Source organism: Salmo trutta, chromosome 3 (assembly GCF_901001165.1).
Source record: "Salmo trutta chromosome 3, fSalTru1.1, whole genome shotgun sequence".
NCBI classification, from domain to species: Eukaryota; Metazoa; Chordata; class Actinopteri; order Salmoniformes; family Salmonidae; genus Salmo; species Salmo trutta.
The window spans coordinates 34,472,875-34,485,817 of record NC_042959.1 but is presented as its reverse complement, the minus strand read 5'-3'; the positions used below and the strand labels follow the sequence as shown (position 1 = coordinate 34,485,817).

The window sequence follows — 12,943 nt, the reverse complement described above, 5'->3', positions numbered from 1 at the left end:
GGTTAGGTTTAAGACGGTTTCTGTTTGTGATGGTATCAAACATTTGATTGCGCGGTGCCTATTGCAACTTCCTGCTCTGTCTGCATATTGCAAGTCAGTCCGGTCTGGAGAGGTTTGGGTAAACATTGGGCGGTTACTTGCCTTAGAGATCAATGGAGGCCGAGGGCTCAGAGGGGTCAACTGCGACACTTCAATGAGATGAAAACAATAACGAGAGGAAGACAATGAATTGATGCTATTTTAGGTTTAGGGTTAGGCTTAGGGTTAGGATTACACTTGTGGTTATGGGTTTGGGTTCGAGTTAGCTGTTTGGGGTTAAGGTTAGGGTGAAGGGTTAGGGTTAAGGGAAAATTGGATTTTGAATGGGAATGAATTGTTTGGTCCACACAACATTAGTAAACAAAGTTGTGTGTAATGAGATGAGTTGCATAGGGTTTAAGCATCTGGAGTTAATGAGGCTAACGATGAAGGAAGGACAGGAGGATAGAAGACACGCACGCGCGCACGCACGCACACACACACACACACACGTTTGTTTTACTATCCTTGTGGGGGACCAAAAAATTGATTCCCATTCAAAATCCTATGCCCACTCAGTCATCGTATTTGCTCTCCCCTGACAAATAAAACCTCAAATGAAACCGCTCAAATGACACAGCGGTGAGTGGGAAGAGGAGGCGTCCAATATACATAATACACAGGGACTTCTAAAGGAGAAGCAGCGGGAGGGAGAGAGGCAGGAGGAGGGTAAAGACAGGACGGTTTGATGAGTAGTAGCGGGGTAGGAAGGGTGGTTGAAATGATGAAAGGATGAGTTGAGAAAACAGGAGGGGAAAACAAGATACAGAGAATGAGGAAAGAGGGGGAGTAAATGGAAAGAGAGCCGTGAGAGGGAGAGGGAGAGGGAGAGTTGAGATAAGGTTAGAATGTCCCCGGAAAAGAGGAGAAATGAAGAGACCGGAAGACATGAAAGAGAGGTAAAACCACAGATGCAGACGCAGGGGAGAGGAAAGGAATATGAATAAATTATAAAGCACTGGAGAGGAGGAGTGCTACCACTGAAACCACGCACGCACACACACACACACACAAATGGAAAGAAATAAGCATTGAGCCTGGCCTACACATTCCTTGCTGTGCAGTATGTGCTTTTACGGTGTTTTAAAGAACGGGCATGTTTATCCATGTACTCTCTCCACCCCTCCCCCCTCTCTCTATCTCCGTTTTTTCCTTCTCTTTATCTCTCTGTTGTTCCCCCTCTATTGTTTTGGGGATTACGCCTCAGTTGGGAAAGCCGCTCCTCTTAATTGATTCCCCCGGCTGGCATCTACAGTATCTGCTGTGTGTGTGTGTGTGTGTGTGTGTGTGTGTGTGTGTGTGTGCAGTGTTTTTTCTTCTGTCAGAACTTGCCTTTCCTTGTTTCTCTGTCACACAGATTAATTAGATTTGACAATACAACACATCTGCAGGCAGGAAACATCAAAATGTCGTTTTCCAGCTCAAATCATGAAGAGGGAAGCCTCCATCCCACGCTGTCTCTCTTCTCTCTCTCTCTTTCTCTCTTTCTCTCTGTATCTCTCTCTCCTACACACTCATCCCTCCATCCCCTCTCTGTGTCCCGCTGTGTGATATGTGTGATAACACCATTACTGTACCATCAAGAAAATGACTGTATTGATGTGCCAGTGTATGTGTGTGTATGTTTGTGTGTTTCATAACCACAATAGAATGATCGGTGTCTTCCAATGGCCTCAGAGTGACCGTAAAGTGTGTGTGAATGACTATAATGATCCTTCTCTTCTGTTTGGATTAACTGTATGTTACTTTCCATGTGTGTACAGTGTGTGTGTGTGTGTGTGTGTGTGTGTGTGTGTGTGTGTGTGTGTGTGTGTGTGTGTGTGTGTGTGTGTGTGTGTGTGTGTGTGTGTGTGTGTGTGTGTGTGTGTGTGTGTGTGTGTGTGTGTGTGTGTACCAGCATATTGCTATTGGGAATAATAGAATACTACTGATCCTCTTCATTTAGAAAAAGAGAAATGGGACAGACAGGCAAGTAAATCAGAGAGAGAGAGAGAGAGAGAGAGAGAGAGAGAGAGAGAGAGAGATTACATTTAAATCCAAATGTCCTGGGACGTCTACCAACACAGTGTGGTAGTCTTTGAGGAGTGTGCCCAGTGGTAATAGTAGATAATTACTAAATAGTTCATACTCAGGCAGTAGTGATTCAGGCTACTGCAGTAATGTATTCTATTTAACATTCACTTTGAACTTCACTGGGGGACTTCCTTGCTGTTCACTAGCTATTCAGGGACTTCCTAGCGGTCCTATGATATTATCTGCCAAAACAGGTCCTGGGGGGCCCCCTGAGCTGCTTTCTGTGGCCCTGGGGGGCCCCTGTGTGAGCCGGTATCTCTGCCACCCTTCCCTCCGGTCCTAATTATTCCTGATTAGATGTGAACTCCTGCCGTAGCTAATGCTGTTCCTGGTTACAGAGGAGGAGAGGAGGAGGAGACAAGGACAAGGAGGAGATCTGGTGGGCTGATAGCGAGTTAGCAAAGAGCTGCAGGTCCTGATTGGTTGAAGTTAGAGTCCTTAATTGAAACAATAACAAAGGGATGACCCCACCTCTGTTTGGGTAAAAAGGTGAGGGATGGGCCTGGAGAAATGTAACCACTCTCAAATTCATAGACAGAGCTATGGATGCAAGGAATGCCCATCCATGACATAAAATAGTTTACATAGTTTACAAATATTGAGTAAAACAAGCTTATATTTTCGGTTCTGACTGGGTACAACAGTTAAACTAAGCTTATATTCTTCAAGAATCAATGGGTGTTTATTATTAATTTATAAGTCCAAAAAATGGATGTAGCAACTAAGGATTCTAGCATTTAATTACTAACTTAGGTCACAGCCATGCAGAGTATGGAGAGGGAGGTGGAGAATGCTGATGTTGCTGCTGGGTACTTTATAGGGTGTTTGTACAGGGCAGTATCTGCCTAGGCGAATTTCCTGTTGTTACTGTCGATGACATCACAAGGACTTTTACCTGTTGGCAACGCTGAGGAGGGGGTGTGTCTTGCCGGTTCCTGCTTAACTTTACCAGCTTGCTTATTTCTCCTGGCCGAGTTGACCTAAGGCAACGAAGAAGAGGAAGGAAAAGGACTCCGAGCTAGGCTGAAAAGACGAAGATACGCGGCTTCCTCTTCCTTGTATCCTGATAGCTGACGTCCGATCGCCGGAAAATGAACTTTGTGAACTCAGAGCTAGGCTTCAATCTGTGTCTTTTGTTTTTACTGAGATATGGCTTACAGACAATTCACTTGACTCTGCCGTTCAACCGGATGGCTTCTCCATATCCCGCATGGATTGAACGGCGGCTTCTGCAAAGATTCAGGGGGATCTGGTAAGAGTCTGGGGGAGGGGTATGTTTCCTCGTTAACAATTCCTGGTGTACCGATGTTGAGAGCATTGCGAAATCCTGTTCATCAGAACTGGAGTTTCTGATGCTAAAATGCCGACCCTACTATGTGCCAAGGGAATACTCGTGAGTTATTATGACAGCTGGGTACATACCGCCACAAGCAAACACCAAGGCGGCACACAGCAAACTCAGCCATACCCCAACCCCCAATGAGGCCAATCAGATCACGTCTCTCTGTTCCTATTCCCCGCCTACGAGCGGCAACTCAAGAGGGAGCCTCCGACACAGAGAAAAGTGAGGCGCTGGACGGAGGAGGCAAACTCGATGCTGCAGGATTGATTTGAGAATACTATTAGGAATAGGTTCAACGATTCATCCACCCAGGACTCATCCATTCACATTGAGGAATATACAGTACGTTGTCAGTTACAGGCTTTATGTGTTGATGATAATGTACCCACAACAACAAGCACGTACTGCAGCATTGAATGTCAGCAGAACGAACCCCGATGACTCGGTGGCGTGCGACGCGTACAAGGCATGCAGGAATGAGCTTCCCAAAACCATTAGGGATGCAAAAAGACACAGACTCAAACTTGAATTGATGTTCGACAATTCAAACCAACTCGCTCTGCATGTGTCAAGAGCTACAGACTATCACAGACTGCAAAGGCAAATCCAGCTGTGCGGTGCCCACCGAAGCCTCCCTCCCAGAAAAGCTTAACACATTCTATGCTCGCTTCGAGGCAGACAATACTGAGCCATTCAGGAAGACTCTCGCTGCTCCGGTCGACCAGGTGCATTCGCTCTCCGAGGCTGACTTGAGGAAAAACTCTCAAAAGGGTGAATACTCACAAAGCCGCCGGCCCACATGGGATCCCTGGCTGTGTCCTCAGAGTGTGTGTGTTGACCAGCTGGATGGCATCTTCTGGGACATCATCAACCTGTCCCAGGCTATAGTCCCCACACGCTTTACGGAGACCACCATCATCCCAGTGCCCAAGAAGAACAAGGAGACTTACCCAAATGACTATTGACCCGTCGCTCTCACCTCGGTCATCATGAAGTGCTTCAAGAGGCTGGTCATGGCCCACATCAAGGCCAGCATGGCAGGCACACTGGACCCACTCCATTTTGCCTACCGCTCCAACAGATCCACAGAAGATGCCATTTCCATCGTTATTTACTGGGCCGTAACACATCTGGACAAGAGGAACATCTATGTGAGAATGCTGAGTCTGGACACCACCCTCTGCAACTGGATCCTGGACTTTCTGATGGGCAGACCACAGGCTGTGAGGAATGGCACCAACACCTCCTCCATACTGACTCAACACAGGGGCCCCCAGGGGTGTGTCCTTAGTCTTCTGCTGTACTCTCTGTTCACCCACGACTACGTGGCTTTGCACAACACCAACAACCACGGTTGTAGGCCTGATAGGCAACAACAACGAATCAGCCTACAGGGAGGAGGTACACTACATGACCAAAAGTATGTGGACACCTGCTCGTCGAACATGTCATTCCATAATCATGGTATGGAGTTGGTCCCCCCTTTGCTGCTATAACAGCCTCCACTTCTCTGGGAAGACTTTCCACTAGATGTTGGAACATTGCTGCGTTGATTTGCTTCCATTCAGCCACAAGAGCATTAGTGAGGTCGGACACTGATGTTGGGTGATTAGGCCTGACTCGCAGTTGTTGTTCCAATTCATCCCAAAGGTGTTTGATGGGGTTGAGGTCAGGGCTCTGTGCAGGCCAATCAAGTTCTTCTACACCGATCCCGACAAACCATTTCTGTATGGACCTCGCTTTGTGCACAAGGGCATTGTCATAATAAAACAGAAAAAGTCCTTCCCCAAACTGTTGCCACAAAGTTGGAAGCACAGAATTGTCTAGAATGTCATTGTATGTTGTTGCATTAAGATTTCCCTTCACTGGAACTAAAGGGCCTAGCCCGAACCACGAAAAACAGCCCCAGACCATTATTCCTCCTCCAACAAACTTTACAGTTGGCACTACATTCGGGCTGACTGGGGCAGCTCTAGGAGGGCAGACATTTGACAAACTGACTTGTTGGAAAGGTGTGATCCTATGACAGTGCCATGTTGAAATTCATTGAGCTCTTTGCATCTTTTGATTGGCCAGGGGTTTTGGAGATTGCGTTGCAGTGTGCTTGATTTTATACAACTGTCAGCAACGACTATGGCTAAAATAGCCGAATCCACTCATTTCAAGGGGTCTCCACATACTTTTGTATATACAGTACCAGTCAAAAGTTTTGTCACAACTACTCATTCCAGGGTTTTTCTTTACTTGTACTATTTTTCTGCATTGTAGAATAATAATGAAGACATCAAAACTATGAAATAACACATGTGGAATCATTTAGTTACCCCCAAAAATATTTGTTATATTTGAGATTCTTCAAAGTAGCCACCCTTTCCCTTGATGACAGCTTTGCACACTCTTGGCATTCTCTCAACCAGCTTCATGAGGTAGTCACCTGGAATGCATTTCAATGAACAGGTGTCCCTTGTTAAAGTTAATTTGTGTAATTTCTTTCCTTCTTAATGTGTTTGAGCCAATCAGTTGTGTTGTGACAAGGTAGGAGTGGTATACAGAAGGTAAAAGACCAAGTCCAAATAATGGCAAGAACAGCTCAAATAGGCAAAGAGAAATGACAGTCCATCATTACTTTAAGACATGAAGGTCAGTCAGTTTCTTCAAGTGCAGTCCCAAAAACCATCAATCGCTATGATGAAACTGGCTCTCATGAGGAATGTCAGATGAAAGGGAGGCTCAGAGTTACCTCTGCTGCAGAGAATACGTTCATTAGAGTTAACTGCACATAGGATTGCAGCCCAAATAAATGTTTCAAGTAACAGACACATCTCAACATCAACTATTCAGAAGAGACTGTGTGAAACAGGCCTTCATGGTCGATTTGCTGCAAAGAAACTACTACTAAAGGACACCAATAAGAAAAAGACCAAGAAACACGAGCAATGGACATTAGACTGGTGGAAATCTGTCCTTTGGTCTGATGAGTCCAAATGTGAGATTTTTGGTTCCAACCGCCATGTCTTTGTGAGACGCAGAGTAGGTGAAAGGATGATCATCCTGACCGGTTGCATCACGGCCTGGTACGGGAAATTTTCCGTCCACGACCGCAAGGCCCTCCAGCGGGTGGTGAAGACAGCCCGGTACATCACTGGGACCGTGCTCTCACCCATCCAGGACATCTAGTCGAAACGGTGCCTGAGGTAAGGCATGCAGAATCATCAAGGATCCCAGCCACGAGCTGTTCTCTCCCTTACCGTTGGACAGACGGTATCGGAACATGAGGTCTGATACCAACAGGTTCAGAGACAGTTTCTAACTACAAACCATCAGACTGCTGAACACTTGAACTGGACTGACCACCTGCTCTGATTCTCCACACCTTAGTACACATGCACTCACTCACACACACACACACACACACACACACACACACACACACACACACACACACACACACACACACACACACACACACACACACACACACACACACACACACACACACACACACACACACACACACAGACACAGACACAGACACAGACACACATATCACAACTGCTGCTACCAGACACTTATTATACTGCTCAGTTTATACAATGCCCCCCCACCCCCTCTTCCCCAATACACGTGTAAATATCGTTGTATAAATTGTGCCTTCCTGTATTATAATTATGCTACAATCTTTATTCTATTCTACTGCCATTTACTTTATGTTCGTATTCTTAGATTTGATCATTTATTATTGTTGTTGCATAGTCGAGAAGGAGCCTGCATTTTGTTGGACGGTATACAACAATGCATATCCTGTACATACAACTAATAAAACTTGACACTGAAACTGAAGCCATCTGCTGGTGGTTAGAGTGTACACAGTAAAATGTGGGTTGTGTATACTGTTATATTAGCAAAGTGTACCTGTAGGGAGTATGTGGATTTTGATATATAAAGAGAAGTGACGTTGAAAAGTGAAATGGTATTATTATTATTATTAATGTGGTATTAGGAAGGTGTTTTACCTGTATATGATACAGGCAGTCTTCTGACAGGTGGGGCAGTTGTTGATATCCTGTCCGGTTCTGTAAGAGCAGCGCCTAACACAACGACAACAACAAGAAGAACACGCAGACATCAGGATGAGGAGGAAAACACAGGATCGCGTCATTAGTACTACCCCAAACAAACAGACAGACACAAGTTCACACACAGAACACACAGACACAAAGGGAGCACAAGATACAAACTTAAAAACAGCACCAAAACATTAACTTAGCACTGCGCCAAACACACACACACACACACACACGCGCGCACGCGCACGCGCGCACACACACACACACACACACACACACACACACACACACAGATGCCACAGAGGAACAGGGTATATTATTGTTGTGAGTCTTGCTGTGCCCCTGAAACATGACTTGCGTATCTTCCATCATAATCTGGGAGGGATTAGTTTGGTATTATAGTGAGCCGTCAACCCAAGAGGAACTGACAGAGAGAAGAGGGAGGGAGGGAGGGAAGGATGGAGGGAGGGAAGGAAGGAGTAGAGTGGAGTGAAGAGGAGAAATAAAAAGTAGAGGAGTGGGTAGAAGAGCAGAGAGGAGAGAGGGAAAATAAGTGAAGGGGTGCAGTCTGTTGTAGGGGATCAGGGGTGAGAGGGAGAGTGGGGACAGAGAGGTGAGAAGACAGTGATGGAAGAGAGAAAACAAAACAGAGTGACAGGAAAGAGATGAGAGAGTGATGTACTGATTGACAACAGAGGTAGTGGGTGAGTGGCATATAGTGAAAGGGCAGAGGGTGAGGAGAGAGGAGCGGAGGAGAAGTCAGCTCTGTATTGTACGGAGGAAGAAGTGATTCATATCTGGAGAGAGGGAAAGAAAGAGGGTGGTAATTAAAGATAGAGGGATGAAGAGGGAGATAGGGGGATGGGTGGAGGTGAAAAGAGATTGATATCATTCTTCAAGTAGAAGAATGAATGTGAATGAGGAGAAAGGAGAATGGGAACAAATAATAAGTCGAAAATTGGACAATTTCCAAAATGAGAGAGTGGGAGAGTGTTTGATTTGTGTGAGAGAAACAAGGAGATGTAGAAACGAAGAGAACGAGATGAGGGAGGGAGAGAACGAGATGAGGGAGGGAGAGAACGAGAGGAGGGAGGGAGAGAGAGAGCTGGGAGGGAGAGAAAGGGAGAAGGAGAGAGAGATAGAAATGAGGAGAGAGAAAGGGAGAGGAGACAGAAATGAGGAGGAGAGGGAAAGAAAATGAGAGAGAGAGAGATAGAGTGGTAGATAACTTCTGTTAACCTTAAAGCCTGAGGGAGCAGCCATGACATAAGGAAGGAGTTCTGCCTGTAATTATATGGACCATATGATAGAATGCATACAAAGTCAGAGCAGCGGAATACACCACAAAGGTAATAACTGATATTTACTTTTATACAGCAGAGTTTAGAAAGGTGTTCTATACACATATCCCTGTGGGTGTTCTGCTGTGCTCTGTAATACTGCAGCAATAACTTACTGTATACAGTACATCACAGCCCCTGCAATACTCCCATGACCTTAAAGTGCATTACCAAGTTGAAAGCATGTCAGTTTACATTGGAGTTGATTCTCAAAGGCACTCCCATACGTTCTCACATACATCCTTTCTCCACCTCTTGCACACTCTGTCTCTCACTCTCTCCCTTTCTATTTCATCTTCCTCTCTCTTTCACTCGTTCACTCGTTCTCTCTCTCACTCACACACACACCCCTCTCTCACCCTTCACTGAGGGCCTTGCTTTTCTCCAGGTCTTGGATAACGTTGAGGAGGACTTTGATCTTCTCCTGGTTGGAGAGCAGACTCTCTTCCACGCTGTGAAGATGCCCGTGGAGGCCCCCCGACACACACCCCTGTACCCCACCTGGTAACCCCGCCAGACCTCCTGGTGCCCCATTGCATTGTGGGGCCACATGGGCAGCATGCAGAGCATTTGCATCTTTTGACTGGCCAGGGGTTTTGGAGTCTTCTATTTTGATTGGTTGTGCTGGTGGTATTTTGGAGAGCAGGGAGGGGGTGAGGGGTGTATGTTTGGGTTGGGTCTGAAGGACAGGGGGTGCTGGTTTTGGGTTCACCTGGACAGTGTGGTAGGGGTTGGGGGAGGCTTTAGGTGGGAGAGGGGCAGAGGCCGAGGATTTTTTGCCTATGAGGAGGACTGGGGGTGGTGGCTTGGGGGTGACTTGTGTAGATGAGTTTGGTGGTGTGTGTTGGCTGTCAGATGACGTCTCTGCGTTTTTGTCTGGAAAAGGCTGTGTAGCTGGAGTATTATCTGTGGATTTATTTGGCCTGGATGTGTGTTTCTCTGTGGCGTGTGACTGTGTGTCCGCAGTCTGTGTGTGCGTTTCTTTCTGATGTAACCTGGGTAAACTGGGTTTTGGGTCTGTATGTGTGTGTTGTGTATCCTTAGTGTTGGAGCATGTCGGCACAGGTGAATCTTTTGTGAGCGTGTGTGTCTTTTGGGTTGTGTGTGGAGAGGGCAATGTCTGAGTTTGTGTTTGAGTGTTCTTCACAACTTTGTGTGGGGTTGGTGGCGTGTGTGTGTGTGTGTTCAGTACAGGGGAGTCTTTCCGGTTCTGGTTAAGGAGTACGGACTGTTTCCTGGGAGGATTCGGGAGGGTCTGGCTCTCTGTGGTCTTATTGGCTGCTCGCCTGCGGCATGCAGTTGCCATGCAAGTGGGTGGGGCCTGGGACTGTCTACGTCCGCAGGTTCCACAGAGACGGGGCGATGATGATGTCATCATTCTACAGGGCCTTGGAGGCGTGGCGTGAGAGCTCACAGACTGAGACACACTCCCTGACCTCAGCACAGGGCGAGACTCCTCCCCTCTCAGAGACTGGACCCTCCTCCTCTCTCTGATTGGCTCGTTCCCCTCGGCACCCTCAGTACATACCCCACCCACCACCTCAGGGGCAACCACACTCCCATTGGTGTATCGAGACGTCCGTTTCCCGCTGGACCTGTGAACAGACTCCCTGGGATTGGTCCTTATGGTTTTGATCTGACAGTAGACCCCGCCCCCTGAACCCTGTGACCCCATGTCGTCCTGTGTCAGACTGTTGATCGCATTCTGACTCGTCTCCTTGGAAACGGCAAATCCACCGCTGCCGCCACTGCTGCACGAGTTACAAGAAAAAACTGTTTCCGAGGGCATGGTCATTACCGTGGTGACATGGTTGTTACTCCGCCTTGTCTCTGGGTGCTGCATGCTGGTTGGTTGGTTGAGTTTGATTGACGGGAGCGTCCTAAGGCCAGGGGAGGTCTGCACCCCCACGCTGCACAGCGGACCCCATCGCCCCCCTGCCAAGGGCACCCCCAGCGCAGGCACTGGATTGGTCGGATCAGCCACCCTTCTACCCATAGCCCCAGCCAATTTGCTCAGCCCCCAGAGGAGCAGGAAGAGGAGGAGCCACTCTGTGACATCACAGTTGTGGGAGGCAGTCTTATATCTGAGTGGAGAGATGAGTTACTGGTCTCTGTTTTATCCAAGTGTGAAGAGTGTTTTTGAAAGAGAGAGAGAAAGAGAGAGAGAGAGAGAGAGAGAGAGAGAGTGAGAGAGAGAGAGAGAGAGAGAGAGAGAGAGAGAGAGAGAGAGAATATGAGTTACAGTGTGTGAGAGTACTGTTGCTCATTTGCCATAGAATCCATGGTGGTCCCAATTCTGCCTTTGTCACTGGTATGACGTCACCACTCAGTCTGACGATTGGTCCTCATACCTCTGGGTCATTAATGAACATGTGATTCAGTTCTTTATTGGATGAGAGAAGAAAGGTGTAGCAGTTCTTCCATCCATCTCTTTTTCACTCTGCGGAAAGAAGAGAATAGACTGATTTAGCTGAGACCGTTACAGCTCCAGTACCACTTCACTTGCTGCATGGCTGCAGACTGGATCAATACCTTCATATCACTCCATAATCACTCTCTCCACTCCAGGTAGAAAATACCCAGGTTGTGTCCCGAATGACTTGGGGCTGCAGGTAGCCTAGTGGTTAGAGCATTGGGCCAGTAACCAGAAGGTTGCTGGATCAAATCCCCGACTGACAAAGTATAAATCTGCTGTTCTGCCCCTGAACAAGGAAGTTAACCCACTGTTCCATGGTAGACTGTCATTGTAAATATGAATTTGTTCTTAACTGACTTGCCTGGTTAAACATAATGCCCTTTTATAGTAGGCCTACACAAATGTTGTAGTGCACTATATACTGTAGGTAATAGTGTGCCATTTGCGACACCCCCACCATACACACACAAAATGTTCAGCTTCTGATTTTTTTCACAGGTGCAGTGGAATGCTTGTGTTTCTATCTCCAACAGTGCAGTAATACATAGCAGTATAAAACAATACACACATAAAAAAAGAAAATGACAAAAATATCAGAACGAGCAATGTCAGAGTCCGGAATATACTTATATATACATATAATTCATGTTTTTAGCTTCTCTCTAAGAATGGAAGTGCCCGGGTGGGAGGTGTCAGGTTGTGCATGTCTGGGAGGCTTGTGAGACATCGTTAGAATATTAGCAAGCAGCGCTAAGGACCTCATTAGCCTCTGACCGAGGGGTGCTAGCATCAGACACCATTGTTTACTAACTGCTACCATGGCAACAGGTCTCCCATGACAGGAAGTATGACGGGTCAGGACTCAGCATGACGGGCAATCATGTGTCGACCTTTGTGTGTGTGTGTGTGTGTGTGTGTGTGTGTGTGTGTGTGTGTGTGTGTGTGTGTGTGTGTGTGTGTGTGTGTGTGTGTGTGTGTGTGTGTGTGTGAAAGTTTGCAGTGTACATGAGTACATATAGTATGTGCATGTTCGTTTCTGAAAGATACTGTTTCTGCAGATAAATATTTTGACAGAGCTATTTCGTTTTTTTTTTCAAGTCTGGCAAGGACATCTTACGAGAGTCTGTGTGAGAGAGAGTGGCATATTGAGAATATGAATATTTTGAGTGTGAGTCATGAGAGACTTGGCTGTGGGACTTGGACTGTTTAACTCTATTTAAAGTCATTTCTCTGTAGTTAATTTTTTGGAATAGTCTTTCCTCAGACACACAGACATTCAGACACCTGCTGCAGCAAAGAACATAATTAGTCTCCACACACACATTTGTCCCTATTACTGTGCAATATGATGTGTGTGTGTGTGTGTGTATGTGTCCTGCCATATGTGTCCTGACCTGCCATGTCTTGCTTTACAATTGCATCACCAGCAAGTGTATAAACCATTGAGCTTGACCTTTGAACCCTGGTTACTATCAATAGAGCAGCCAACCTTATCCTCAAAGCTTACACACACATATATAGTATATACACTACCATTCAAAAGTTTGGGGTCACTTAGAAATGTCTGTGTTTTTTAAAGAAAAGCAAATGTTTTGTCCATTAAAATAACATCAAATTGATCAGAAAT

The 12,943-nt window shown here is 46.4% G+C and overlaps 1 protein-coding gene and 1 long non-coding RNA gene across 3 annotated transcripts in view; one reads left to right on the top strand and one right to left on the bottom strand.

Moving 5' to 3' along the window:
- The window catches only part of LOC115173846 (dedicator of cytokinesis protein 2), a 153,347-nt gene that overhangs the window by 82,202 nt on the left and 58,202 nt on the right, over window positions 1–12,943 (top strand). The window lies entirely within an intron of this gene.
- Window positions 11,068–12,943, bottom strand: part of LOC115173864 (uncharacterized) — an 11,957-nt gene continuing 10,081 nt past the window's right edge. The window contains exon 2 of the long non-coding RNA XR_003871682.1: window positions 11,068–11,340. This is a non-coding gene — a long non-coding RNA (uncharacterized LOC115173864). The remainder of the gene's footprint in view (window positions 11,341–12,943) is intronic.